The sequence below is a fragment of the Cucurbita pepo genome, chromosome 10 (assembly GCF_057944985.1).
Source record: "Cucurbita pepo subsp. pepo isolate OVF chromosome 10, ASM5794498v1, whole genome shotgun sequence".
Classification (NCBI taxonomy): Eukaryota; Viridiplantae; Streptophyta; class Magnoliopsida; order Cucurbitales; family Cucurbitaceae; genus Cucurbita; species Cucurbita pepo.
Genome location: NC_141807.1, coordinates 14,832,516 through 14,848,004, shown reverse-complemented (window position 1 = coordinate 14,848,004; position 15,489 = coordinate 14,832,516). Strand labels below are relative to the sequence as shown.

The 15,489-nt window shown below is 41.7% G+C and overlaps 1 non-coding gene across 1 annotated transcript; it reads right to left on the bottom strand.

Moving 5' to 3' along the window:
- Nucleotides 1-1,131: 1,131 nt before the first annotated feature.
- On the bottom strand, nt 1,132-1,204 carry TRNAA-UGC (transfer RNA alanine (anticodon UGC)). The gene has a single exon. It is a non-coding gene; the product is annotated as a tRNA-Ala (tRNA).
- Between the last annotated feature and the right edge of the window lie 14,285 nt (nt 1,205-15,489).

Below are 15,489 nucleotides of genomic sequence, written 5' to 3'. Positions count from 1 at the left end.
CTCTCCACCAGTTCCGAAGACTCCTTCGGCATCAATGTGTTCTAATGAAAGAGATCAGACCCTTTCCTGAACCAGAACCGGGCACAAAATGCCGAATGAGAAAGTCGAAAGCGAGCTCTTTTCGCGTATACGCAATCTTGAAACCCAATTAGCTCACGGACTGTCTCCTCAACCCTGGCGAGCATGAGTGCTTGGTAAGAGAGAATGTCGAATGAGAAAGACATTCGATTACGACAACATTTGCAACTACCAAAGTGCACTAAACCTAGTAGAGATCTTCGATATAACGATAATGGAACTTCAAGCCCATTTAATCAATCCGCTCTGTACCTTATTGTTGACCGAATCGGATGCACGTCAGGCCTAAATTCTCTCTCAGTCACCCGGAGACTAAAGGAAGATCAGATCCGAAGTTTACGAATCGAAGAGAAAGTGGATCTGAGTTCTACACGCTTTCATTTTCAAAAGCTTCGCTTGCCTACGGTACTTTATTCATGATGTGCAACAATACGGTCATCTCTCAGCCGTGTATAGAGAATTCCTTGATCATTTCCTTGGCGGATAACACAAATGAAATCGCTTCCCTGACCGCCCATCTTATGAGTCCATTATTGTCTTGTTGGTTTGTTGTATTATTCTATACCTCTCTCGATTGATAGAAAGAAGTTCGAGAGCTGGGAGGGCCTATCGTGAGGGAACTTTCCTTTTCACGGTAGGCAAAGGTAAAGCGGGAGCTGCATATGTCCACGGTGATCAAGGCAGTGTGACTCCTTTAAAAGAGGTTGGTTTTATCGAAACTATTAGATCCGCTTTCGTTAAAGAAAAAATAGGAGTTCTTGGTTTGGCCGATGTCGATTCGTATGGCAATGTGGACTCGACTCAGGATGAGGATTCGTCTTTTCAGCTAGGTTCTTCCATGCGAGAATGTATGCGTATCGGTATAATCTTTAGGACCGGTTGCTTCCTCTTTTTGTTTATACGTTTGGAGAAACCTGCTAAGCCCGTCTTCCTATCGTCCCATGGAAAAGGTAGGAGTACGACTACCTTTTCCTTTTCTTGACCGAGCCAAAGGGATCATTCAGTTTCTACCAAAAAGTTTGCTACCTAAAGTCATCAATAATTTATCTCTTTTGGAGATGCGGGGTATCGATCCCCGTACCTCTCGCATGCAAAGCAAGCGCTCTACCATCTGAGCTACATCCCCACAATTTTTGCATCATAAAACCCTAAATTTCCCGTCATCAATAATAGTGAAAATGAAGAAATATTGCTACCCAACATGTCATGAATAAAGAAAAATTGAAAAGAAATAATATAATTAATAATAGATAGTCTTAATTTTGGAGATGCGGGGTATCGATCTCCATACCTCTCGGCATGCAAAGCGAGCGCTCTACCATCTGAGCTACATCCCCATGATTTTTACATCATAAAACCCTAAATGTCCCATCATCAATAATAGTGAAAATAAAAAAATATCAAAATATTAATAACAAATAGTTTGGTTTGGTGATGCGGGGCATCGATAATTGTGAAGATGAAAAAATATAATAACAAAAAATACTTTCTTTTGGAGATGCGGGTTATCAATCCCCGTATAACTCACATGCAAAGCGAGCGCTCTACCATCTAAGCTACATCTCCACAATTTTTCCTTATTTATGACATAATGAATAGTGTTATTTTTTTATTTTCACTATTATTGATGACGAGATGTTTAGGATTTTGTGACATAAAAATCTTGAGGATATAGCTTAGATGATAGAGCGTTTGCATCCCATGTGAGAAGTACTGGGATCGATACCATGCATCAACAAAGGAAATGATTACTAAATATATTAGTTTTTTTTTTAATTTTTCCTTATTTACGACATAATGAGCGGGGATAGTTTTTCACTTTCAATATCATTGATGACGGGAAGTTATTAGTTTTTTTTTTTTAATTTTTCCTTATTTACGACATAATGAGCGGGGATAGTTTTTCACTTTCAATATCATTGATGACGGGAAGTTTAGAGTTTTTTGATGTAAAATCGTGGGAATGTAGCATGTGAGAGATACGGGGATCGATACCTCGCATCTCCAAAAGAAACTATTTGTTATTACTATTTTATTTCTATTCAATATTTCCTTATTTATGACCTAATGAGTAGCGTTATTTTTTTCATTTTCACTATTATTCATGACGAGACGTTTAGGGTCTTGTGTTCTAAAACTTATAGTTTGTAAACAAAAACATATTCTATTTTCAATAAAGTTATTATTGTTGTTTATTCAGTAAAAATTGTTATTGAATAAAGTGAACTTTACGATCATTAATCTAAATCCAATAAACTAAGAACACTCTGGCTATAGTATGATTACTTGAACTATATGTAGAGACATAAGAGTGGATGAAGTTCAAGTATATAGTCAAAATGATCTATAGTATAAGGATAAGGCTGAGTACCTTGGGGACACTATGGATGCGGCCCACTTTTGTATATGATATAACCAATGTGTTCACTAAATTGTACATGTGAAGACATGTGAGTGGGGGCGTCCTATGCAATGAGTATTGCATAAGATCGGACCATGAAGAAAACCACTCTCACTTTATAATGTCGTTTACTGTTGAGACTGATTTTCTTTTCATTCGATAACCTAGGTAACTCGGTTTTAATCCTGAGCTAATCATGAACTCCTGTTTATTCGAAATTATCCTTAGATTTGCACAGGTGAGAGTGGCTCTAGTTCGCCGACTCAATAGGCCTCCCATTTCAGGGGTAAGACTGAGTGAATGGCTCGGGACGTGGGGTGCAAGATGGAATTCACTCCTACACACTTTTAGGGATAGAAGACAGGTAGTTCCCTTAAGCACTGACTCCAGGTTTTGAACAAGGGGCCCCACCCTCTCATTGGTCTGAGAGGGATTCGGTTTACTGGTTGGACCACAAACCAATTGTTCATTACAGGATCAGTGAGACATAAGGAACAAGAAGTAACTTCAGGGGTAAAATGGTAAATTGACCTAGCTCTAGTTACGAACAACCTGTGAAGGATCGACTTACTAATCATGGTTATATCAAATGGATAGAAATATATCTATAGTGAGGGGAGTGCAATTACTAGGCTATAGTGGAGTGTCCTAGTAGTTAACGAATGTTGGTGAACCAGGTTAATGAGTTTAACCGGTTAATCTTGGATCGTTGGAGCCCATGATCTATAGGTCCATTAGGTCCCTCTGCTAGCTCATATCGGACTAAACCATAGAACAGTGTGACGAGTGAGTTCGAAGTGTTCGAATTCAAATTAGGGAATATGCGCTACATATACACGATATATTTAACTACATTTTTGTTTTATTTACGAATTAAACAAAAAGAGAGAATTTGAGATTATTTAAATATCTTAATCAATTATGTGCCGGAATTGATTGGGATTGGCATTTGAATTAATATTAAATATTAATTAAATAGTTTAATTAATCATTTAATGTTACTTTAATTTGAAATTAATTATTCAAATTAATTGTCGAATTAAAATGAAGAAAGTCAAAATGTTGACTTCATTTAATGGAAAAATCCACAAGTTTGAGTGAAATTTTGAGGTGTCAAAATTTGGTTTAACCAAACTTGCATGCTTGCCAAATAAACCCCACAAGTTTGAGTGGAATTTTGAGTGTCAAAATTAGGTTAACTCAAACATGCAAGCTTGCCACATAATCCCAAACATTTGAGTGGAATTTTGAGTGTCAATCCCGTTCTAAGGCCGGAGGATAGTGGACAAGACACTAATGGTGGTTCGAAATCGGTTCGTGAGGAAAAAGGAGTTTGAACTACAAAAGGTTAGTATTCAAACTCATTAAGTTTTATTGTTTTTTCTTCTCCCTGCAGTAATTAACTTCTATTGTTTTTTCTTGTCTCTCTACAGTAATTAACTTCTATTGTTTTTTCTTCTCCGTCTACAGTAATTAACTTCTATTGTTTTTTCTTCTCCGTCTACAGTAATTAACTTCTATTGTTTTTTCTTCTCCGTCTACAGTAATTAACTTCTATTGTTTTTTCTTCTCTCTCTACAGTAATTAACTTCTATTGTTTTTTCTTCTCCCTCTACAGTAATTAACTTCTATTGTTTTTTCTTCTCCCTCTACAGTAATTAACTTCTATTGTTTTTTCTTCTCCCTCTACAGTAATTAACTTCTATTGTTTTTTCTTCTCTCTCTACAGTAATTATCGCAAACCCTATGTAAATAATTTAACAGCGGTCTAACCCTATCCTATGTAAATAATTTAACAGCGGTCTAACCCTATGTAAATAATTTAACAGCGGTTCTAGATCAATTTAACAGCGGTCTAGATCTAGAAGATATAATAATAATTGCTCATGGATTTCATTAACAAAGAAAATAAATGAAATAATGACGATACATTCCATAAACAACTTAATATATAGTCCATAGTAAAGGCTTTGGTCTAGTGGTATGATTCTTGCTTTGGGTGCAAGATGTGTCGAGTTCAATTCTCGGAATGCCCCTCCAAAAAAGAAAAAAAAGCATAATTTTGAAAGGAAAAAAAAATTTATAAAATAGTTATCAATGGTGCCTAACCAAAAGGAATGTGGTCTAAGTGGTATGATTGTCGTTTTGGGTGTGAGAGGTCTCAAGTTTGATTCTCAAAATGCCCTCAACAATATTATATCAAAATGAATTATGCAAGATAATATGATTTAAAATGTGGTTTTCAAACATTGAACCGAGAAGATGAGAATAGAGAATGAAACATATTCTTGGTAGAATAAAGATCGTCTCGAGCCAGACTTCAAAAAGAGCATTACACAAATTGTTCTATTGTATTCTTTCTAGGAACTTTTCATTATGTTATCTGCAGTCGTCAAATAGGTCATCTGTCTCGAGCCAGACTTCAAAAAGAGCATTACACAAATTGTTCTATTGTATTCTTTCTAGGAACTTTTCATTATGTTATCTGCAGTCGTCAAATAGGTCATCTGTCTCGAGCCAGACTTCAAAAAGAGCATTACACAAATTGTTCTATTGTATTCTTTCTAGGAACTTTTCATTATGTTATCTGCAGTCGTCAAATAGGTCATCTGTTGTCACAATCCCTTTAAGAAAGATGCACCCAAATAATCGATGAAGAAGTTTCAGAGAGCCATAGGTTCGAATCCTGTCACCTTGATGTGGTATTCAAAGGGAGAAGATGAGAATAGAGAATGAAACATATTCTTGGTAGAATAAAGATCGTCTCGAGCCAGACTTCAAAAAGAGCATTACACAAATTGTTCTATTGTATTCTTTCTAGGAACTTTTCATTATGTTATCTGCAGTCGTCAAATAGGTCATCTGTTGTCACAATCCCTTTAAGGAAGATGCACCCAAATAATCAATGAAGAAGTTTCAGAGAGCCATAGGTTCGAATCCTGTCACCTTGATGTGGTATTCAAAGGGGCCGAAGTGCAAAGCCCCATAGTTTATGAAGAAGTTTCAGAGAGCCATAGGTTCGAATCCTGTCACCTTGATGTGGTATTCAAAGGGGCCGAAGTGCAAAGCCCCATAGTTTATCCGTGGTCAAGAAGGCAAGCATGTTGTCCGCTGTCGTCACATAGATCATCTGTCGTCACAATCTTTTTAAGAAAGATGCGCCCAAATAACCGATGAAGAAGTTTCAGAGAGCCATAGGTTCGAATCCTGTCACCTTGATGTGGTATTCTCAGGGGCCGAAGTGCAAAGCCCCATAGCCTATCCGTGGTCAGGAAGGCAGGCGAACCGCGCACACTGAAAAAAAAAAAAGAAGATCTTCTTTTCTATCACACATACAATTTTCATTCTTTTGTCTTTTGAAACCCCTTTACCTTATCAGTCATCAAGCAGGTTTTTGGTAACATATATCGAGATAATTATTATGAAAAAGCTATTCCACTAGTGTGACTTAGATACCCTTTCTTTGTGGTATCAGCCATGCTATTTCAATAGCCTGAACTCATCATAGCCTCTCCCATCGGTTCTGAAGACTCCTTCGGCATCAATGTGCTCCAATTAAAGAGATCAGGCCCTTTCTTGAACCAGAACCGGGCATAAAACGCCGAGGAGAAAGTCGAAAGCGAGCTATTTTTGCGTATACGCAATCTTGAAACCCAATTAGCTCACGAACTGTCTCATCAACCCTGGCGAGTATGAGTGCTTGGTAAAAGAGAATGTCGAATGAGAAAGACATTCGATTACGACAACATTCGCAACTACCAAAGTGCACTAAACCTAGTAGAGATCTTCAACCAAACGATAATGGAACTTCAAGCCCATTTAATCAATCTGCTCTGTACCTTATTGTTGACCGAATCGGATGCACGCTAGGCCTAAATTCTCTCTTAGTCACCCGGAGATGAAAGGAAGATCAGATCCAAAGTTTATGAATCGAAGAGAAAGTGGATCTGAGTTCTACACGCTTTCATTTTCAAAAGCTTCGCTTGCCTATGGTACTTTATTCAGGATGTGCAACAATACGGTCATCTCTCAGCCGTGTATAGAGAATTCCTTGATCATTTCCTTGGCAGATAACACAAATGAAATCGCTTCCCTGACCGCCCATCTTATGAGTCCATTCTTGTTTTGTTGGTTTGTTGTACTATTCTATACCTCTCTCGATTGATAGAAAGACATTCGGGAGCTGGGAGGGCCTATCGTGAGGGAACTTTCCTTTTCATGGTAGGCAAAAGTAAAGTGGAAGCTGCATATGTCCACGGTGATCAAGGCAGAGCGACTCCTTTAAAAGAGGTTGGTTTTCTCGAAAATGTTAGATCCGCTTTTGTTAAAGAAAAAATAGGAGCTCTTGGTTTGGATGATGTCGATTAGTATGGCAATGCGAACTCAACTCAGGATGAGGATTCCGCTTTTCATACTGCTACTATGAGCCGAAAGTGCTGGTAAGCCATCTCCCTAAACGAAAAGAAAAAGCACGTACGGGTTGACCTTGTTACAAGGGGCGGGGGCAGCCAAAGAAGGTCAGTCGGACTAGGTTAGGACCCTTGATCCGGTTCAGCTAGGTTCTTCCATGTGAGAATGTATGCGTATCGGTATCCTCTTTAGGACCGATTGCTTCCTCTTTTTGTTTATACGTTCGGAGAAACCTGCTAGGCCCGCCTTTCTTACCAGGTGTGATTCAATCTTTAAGCTAAAACTGTCACAGCCCAAAATTTGAATCTCGAAATTAAGAGCCGGACCAACAGACTATGCAATGAAATCGTGTAAGAACCAATAGAGAAACGAGATTACACAAAAGAAAACTTTAACAATTATGAAGGAGGTTTAAAATCCAAAACATGGTGTTCAAATATGAATAGTAAGTAAGCGGTTTACAAAACGATGCATGACAAATCTAAACAAAATTATGCACAGACTCTTAGACGCCCCGGGACACTCCTCTGTGGCATTAAGATTCAGCATGCATTCCCGCCTCGATCCCTGGCCTCACTCGCCTGAAAAAAAAAAGAGTAGAAAGGAATGAGTATAAAAGAATACTCAGTAAGCAGCCTACTTGTAGGCTCTTTTCGCATCCTTATCTTGGTAGGTAACCACAGTCTTTCTCGGGTTTCTAAGCAGGGTGATCTAAGCTACAACTCTCTTTTCTGTATCATAAAAGGCTTGCCCATCTTATGCAGTGAAATGATCAGTGTCCTAAGGTGAGGCGCGACCTCATAAGCAAATCTGAGGAGATTGTATGGCTGGATCTGAATACGTGACTCTCTCTCTGAGCATCATCCGTGGAGGTTAACTGACGACCCTCACACGGGACCATACATCCACAAAACGGGGTGCGACCCCCTATGTGTCGGTCAGCTACTGAGTCATTCTAAGTGGCTCCATGTCCCCCGCTCAGGGACGGATTTCTACGGCCCAGGAGTCCTGTTCAGAAGACCCCTTAGCTATCACCACTAGGTCTGGACACCTGTCACACTTCCCTATCCGGATCTGCAAAGCTCAACGATCACCGTACCGGAGCTCTATCTCGACGGTATGGTATCGGAGGAGAGAGAGAAGTGGAGGTTCTGATGACACTATCTTCACTACTCAACTCTAGCGGGCTACCCATAGTTACCGTGGTGACCTATTATTCTTTCTAGGGTGGAACTTGGTGCCTTAGACTAAGATTCGTGTTTCTCTAGGATTCTCGTGCCTGGTGTCACAAACCTATCAGGTTTTAAATTCTGGGTTCTGGTTCCGCCGGTAATCATTTCGCGGGTCTAATTGCATGGTATTCTAGAGGTTCCCCAATCTAGGGTCTCGTCTAGCTTATTTAGCCATAAGCATCCTAATCAAAGCTCATAATTTCTTCCTATTCATCAAGAAAGATTATAAAACATGCTCAACGGGAAGATAACGTCCATCTTTACCCGGAGCGCAGATTTCACAAGTTTCCCAACCTCCTCATGCATACATACATTATCAGAGTCTCAACCAAAACAGATTTAATACACATTTGTATCTAGCTTTCCATAATCATCTTATATTCGCAGTTTCTATAATAACACGCTAAGTCAGGCTAGCTAATTTCATAGGTGGTAGCATGCATGCTTGTTCCTAGCGGTTCCTACAAGTACTGCTCGTGGAAATCCAAATGGCTACTTACTTGGTCGACGCGTGCCTTCCCGAGTTCGAGTTTTCTTGACGGAATGGATTCCAACAATTCTGGAATTTTCTTCACAGGTCCTAATTCACATAATAATAGGGTCAGCATCAAAATCGGGTCGGAAAACAAGCAAACAGAGACTGAATGGGAAGAAAAACGGTGCCTCACGCGCCCCCACGCGCGACGCACGCACCCCCACGCGCGACGCACGTGCCCTGGAAGGTCACTACGCGCGCATGCCCTACGCGCTTCTCCCCCACGCAGGCGCGGGTCAGAGGCACCGGTCGGGCGCTCGCGTGCGGCGCGGGTCGGGCCGGCCGGGTCCGCGCGCCTGACGCGTGCCCGTTGCCGGGTGAGGACGCGCCTCACCAGCCAGTGATCGACACATGTCGATCACCGGTTCCGTCGCTCTCCTCCGCACGCCGTCTGACGCGTGGCGGCCTCCACCCTCTCTTCTGCCTTCATTTTCCAGGTCTCTTTCCCGTTTCGATCTATTTTCTTCCGATTTTTTTTATCTTCCAATCCGTAATCCGATTCGTTAAATTTTCTTCACGAAACTTGTAGACCTCATATTCTACTCCTTGGAAAGAATTTTCTTAAATTTTTCTGATGATCACAGATCTTATTATTTGAGTTCAAATTCGGAGAAAAACACAAGTTCTTACCGAAAATCACGTTATCTTCAAACTCCGATTCGAACGCCGATCTTGGCCGCCTTCACTTCAGAACTTAACCAGATGGCGCGGTTGGGGGTAAGAGTCCAAGGATCAACACAAAACGTTGCTAGCACACGAAAATCTTGATGACTTCTCAATGTAGATACTCGTGGACTAACCTGAAGTTCTTGAACGTTTTGTCGAAATAGGAAGGTGCGATTCGTGAGAACACCTTGCCTCGAGCTATTCAACGGTTTAGATTGGGGACTTGGTTCTCCGGCGTCGGTTCTGATCCGATCTCCTCCCCTTCCTCAAAACCCTAATCTTCTTTCCCTCTTCTTTCTCTTTTCCCCATTTTAATGTTAGGATCGATATCAGTCGTTAGCTCTGATACCAGTTATTAGGATCGCACAACAACGCACACGCTCGATCTAGATGAACACAAAGAATGAGATAGAGAAAAGTTGCAAGGAGAACTCTGGCTAAAAGGATTTTGTATTGATGACTTTAGGTATGTACAACAAGAGAGTACAGAGAATAGAAAAGTACATCTTCAAAGCTTTACCAGACCAGATATATATATGGTTTAGTTTACTATATATAGCTTTACCAGATTTAGCCATCTACTATATATAGCTATTTACCATATATAGCTTTACCGGATATAGCTTTACCATATATAGCTTTACTATATATAGCTTTACCAAATATAACTTTACCGGATATAACCGTTGACCAAGCTATAAATAAGTATCAGGCTCCATAGCCTAACAATTCTCCCACTTGGAGACTGATCTAGTCAACCAAGAATTTCACTCTCAAACGACCATGAGCATCTTCACTGCACCATACCAATTGAGATTTTGCACAACCTCAATATTCCAACATCAACACATTTTGTCAACATGTTTGCTGAATTCTTTGCACCCTCTATCTTCTCAAAACACATCACCATCTTCAATTAATCTCCGAGTGAAATGGCATCGCCTTCTGTGTTTTGAATGATAGACCGGGTTCCTCGCCAACAGCATGAGTCTCAGGAGTTTCTTGAGTATCTGCTACAACATCACTATGTGAATCTTTTAGCAACTCAACCTCAACTCCCACTTGTTCACCTCTGGTTTCTCAGCAAGAGTCTCAGAAGTTTCTTGAGTATCCGCTACAACATCACTATGTGAATATTTGAGCAACTCAACCTCAACTCCTACTTGCTTCACCTCTGGTTTCTCAGCAAGAGTCTCAGGAGTTTCATGAGTATCCGCTACAACATCACTCAGTGAATCTTTGAGCAACTCAACATCAACTCCCACTTGCTTCACCTCTGATGTTTAAGCGAGTCTTCCGGCCCATGCAACCTCCTCTGGAGTTTCAGCGACGCTTCCGGCCGACGCAACCCCCTCTGGAGTTTCAGCGACGCTTTCGGCCGACGCAACCCCTTCTAAAGCTTCAGCGATGCTTCCGGACGACGCAACCCCCTCTGGAGCTTCAGCGACTCTTACGGACGACGCAACCCCCTCTAGAGCTTCAGCGACGCTTACGGACGACGCAACCCCCTCTGGAGCTTCAGCGACGCTTCCGGGCGATGCAACCCCCTCTGGAGTTTCAGGGACGCTTCCGGCTGACGCAACCCCCTCTGGAGCTTCAGCGACGCTTCCGGACGACGCAACCCCCTCTGGAGCTTCAGCGACGCTTCTGGACGATGCAACCCCCTCTGGAGCTTCAGCGACGCTTCCGGGCGATGCAACCCCCTCTAGAGCTTCAGCGACGCTTACGGACGATGCAACCCCCTCTAAAGCTTCAGCGACGCTTACGGACGACGCAACCCCCTCTGGAGCTTCAGCGACGCTCCTGGACGACGCAACCCCCTCTGGAGCTTCAGCGACGCTCCTGGACGACGCAACCCCCTCTGGAGCTTCAGCGACGCTTCCGGGCGATGCAACCCCCTCTGGAGTTTCAGGGATGCTTCCGGCTGACGCAACCCCCTCTGGAGCTTCAGCGACGCTTCCGGACGACGCAACCCCCTCTGGAGCTTCAACGACGCTTCTGGACGATGCAACCCCCTCTGGAGCTTCAACGACGCTTCCGGACGACGCAACCCCCTCTAGAGTTCCTCTGGAGTTTCAGCGACGCTTCCGGGCGATGCAACCCCCTCTGGAGCTTCAGCGACGCTTCCGGACGATGCAACCCCTTCTGGAGCTTCAGCGACGCTTCCGATTGACGCAACCCCCTCTGGAGCTTCAGCGACGCAACCCCCTCTGGAGCTTCAGCGACGCTTCCGGGCGACACAACCCCCTCTGGAGCTTCAGCGACGCTTCCGGCTGACGCAACCCCCTCTGGAGCTTCAGTGACGCTTCCGGACGACGCAACCCCCTCTGGAGCTTCTGGAGCTTCAGCGACGCTTCCGGCTGACGCAACCCCCTCTGGAGCTTCAGCGACGCTTCCGGACGACGCAACCCCCTCTGGAGCTTCAGCGACGCTCCTGGACGACGCAACCCCCTCTGGAGCTTCAGCGACGCTTCCGGACGATGCAACCCCCTCTGGAGCTTCAGCGACGCTTCCGGACGACGCAACCCCCTCTGGAGCTTCAGCGACGCTTCCGGGCGACGCAACCCCCTCTGGAGCTTCAGCGACGCTTCCGGGCAACGCAACCCCCTCTGGAGCTTCAGCGACGCTTACGGACGACGCAACCCCTTCTGGAGCTTCAGCGGCGCTCCTGGACGACGCAACCCCCTCTGGAGCTTCAGCGACGCTCCTGGACGACGCAACCCCCTCTGGAGCTTCAGCGACGCTTCCGGGCGATGCAACCCCCTCTGGAGTTTCAGGGACGCTTCCGGCTGACGCAACCCCCTCTGGAGCTTCAGCGACGCTTCCGGACGACGCAACCCCCTCTGGTACTTTTCTTCAATTCTCTAACAGTCTTTGTGAAGCTAACACGTTTATGTTTGCTCATAACGAAGTTCTCACAAGGACTCATAATAATCTCCGCATCAAATACATCTTGTTCATAGCCGACGGTTTTTCGTACATATTCGACAGCGTCTTCAACAGACCTGACGTTGTCTTCTCCTTGATAATGTTGAACACCACGTTTCTGGATAGCATCAACTGGATCAGCCCCAAGGCTTATCGATCCTTGAGCTTCCACTGTTTCGTGGTCATGGTATCCGGCTTCACCCCCAACAGAGGTTCGTGAAGATCTTTCTGGTACAGATAATCTTCAATCTGCATCTTCCAGAAACCGAAATCGGATCCATCGAACTTCTCAGTTCCAATCTTTGAACTTTCCATCTTCACAGATCGTGGTGAATTTCGCCTGGCTCTGACTTCCGCCTGGCTCTGATACCAGTTGTTAGGATCGATATCAGTCGTTAGCTCTGATACCAGTTATTAGGATCGCACAACAACGCACACGCTCGATCTAGATGAACACAAAGAATGAGATAGAGAAAAGTTGCAAGGAGAACTCTGGCTAAAAGGATTTTGTATTGATGACTTTAGGTATGTACAACAAGAGAGTACAGAGAATAGAAAAGTACATCTTCAAAGCTTTACCAGACCAGATATATATATGGTTTAGTTTACTATATATAGCTTTACCAGATTTAGCCATCTACTATATATAGCTATTTACCATATATAGCTTTACCGGATATAGCTTTACCATATATAGCTTTACTATATATAGCTTTACCAAATATAACTTTACTGGATATAACCGTTGACCAAGCTATAAATAAGTATCAGGCTCCATAGCCTAACATTTAACTCAGCCAAAACAGGCCCCTCAACTAATAAGGGCGAAATGACTAGTTTGCCCCTATTGTAACCATTTTTTTTTCGGGCGCTACAAAAACTTTCCTATCGTCCGACGAAAAAGGTAGGAGTACGACTACCTTTTCCTTTTCTTGCCCGAGCCAAGGGATCATTCAGTTTCTACCAAAAAGTTTGCTATCTATTAGTTGCCGTAATCGAATGTATTTCTCATTTCATGTTAGCTCTTCCAAGAGCTTCCTAGTCCGTAGTAGACGAAACCTTGGACTTCTATCGGACTTATAGTATTGCCTGGTGAACTCACCGTTGAGGGTTGGCCTTACAGGAGATCGAGCAGCCTTTCTTTCCCTACCTGGTATGCTTTCCCGATTTTCGTGCAACTAGCCAACTAGCCAAAGAGAGAGGGAGAGGGATCATGTCAATCAATTTGTATGTGCATTTTGTCCGTCCTGTACTTGCCTGCTTAGCTTTCTTATCCAACATCTCCGGTTTTCCCCGAACCAAGAGGTCCTGCTTATCCATACCCAATAGTCACACTTTCAGCGACTAAACGTAATGTAACGATAAGATACGAGAAGGATGCACTAAACGTAATGTAACGATAGGAGTAAGACATGTTCATGAAACGTTATGGTTTGGTTACGTATCGAAGTGCTTGGGTATGACAGATTGATAAAAACGACATGGACATGATGGATTCATAAAACAATACGATTACGTTATGGGTATAAAGGGATAGAATTATGATAGATTGATAGAACGATAGCGTTAGGATACGTTCCTGTAACGTTATGACTAAGGTACATTCAGGTAACGACACAACTATGATATGTCTAAGGACGTTAAGGCTATGATAAATTAGGGAAGGATATAACCACGAAGTTTTTACGATATGATATGATTATGATACAACATGTAAAGGATGGATATATATCCAACAAGTGTCAAAGAGGGACGTGAGAATAAATTATTCTCAAGCTTTCTTTACATCGGTCAAAGAGTATTTGATAAGCTTTCAAAATTAAGGGTTTTCTTTTTTCTTCTTCCTTCTTTCTCCCTTTTCACGTTTAATTTTTTTTTTTAAATAAAAAAAGTTTAATGTGAGAATGAAGAAGTTAGAAAGGAGGAAGAAATGAATGTAAATGATGATTATCAGCAATATGAGTTGTGTCAATACCACACCGTTATCAAGAGGAAGTAAAGTATAGTAGAATAGATCAAGCGATCCATTTGTTGAGAGTACGGTAAGAGACACACAAGTAATAATGTTGGATATAACTACTCTTTCACATCTGAGGGATGAGTCTCATAGATCCAACTACAATATCAAAGAAACTTCTGGTGGTAGTGATTGCTTGCATTGGTGTCTCTGTGGTATCCCAACCACATGTAACATAATTTTTCTTGCTTAAATATAGCTACATTTGTCTTAAAAGTTCACTTTTGAGTAATCCTGGAAGGCTTCTTAATTTGCAGCCTCTGATGAAGATGACCACTCCGAGGTGGGTTTGTTAGTGAAGATGCAATTATATAATCAGGGTTTTATATCAATGGTTCCATTTACATCTATAAATGAAATTTGTGGTGTATTTTTTGGAAATTCAACAATAATTATCGGTTACTTGGTTACCATTCTAAAGAAATTCAACTTTCGACCTTTTGTGAATGTTAAAAGCTACTTGCAAAATACTGTCGATTATGATCCATAATACTCACCGACTCGAAATTGAGGTTTGTTCGTGTTTGAAAATGTGACAAACCAAAAGACAAGATGCTAATTAATATTGTTTGTGATTGTTGTTGTGAATTCATCTTTGAATACATATTTTGGTTGGCTTATGAATTTTCCCATCTTTTAAAAATATTGTTTATTTAGTTGGGGCCTAATTTTATAATAGTCCATTGAATCACAATATTGCAATATTTTAAGTTACTTTTAAGATTAAAGGTCGATGAATAAAGTAATTACGGCAAGTTCTTTTTATGCATCTTATTTTGATCTAGCACATAAATGCTTCCTAATTATTTTATTTACTTTTTTATGAATTAGGTGATGAAGATCATTTGAATTATAAACGCTTTAATTCAAACAATATTTAATAACTAATCATTTTAATATTTATACTCAAATATACTAACAAGTACTAGTAACACTAGTCTCAATGACTTAAAGAATACAACTATTATCTCGAACTATAAAGAATTTAATTCCAACCTATTCTAATGGACAAACGCTTTATTAGACTCCATTGTAAGATTTCACTTCATCAATTTAAGTAGCGTTCAACTACAACTATAAATATCAAATTCTTAAGTATTCATGAACAAAATCGGCCTAACAATGTCTCTGGGAACTATTTACCAAAGGTGTTAGAATGAGCCGTGTGGAAGGGTTGCCTTTAGATGCTTTAGTACAAATTAAGGATGTCAATATCCTAGTA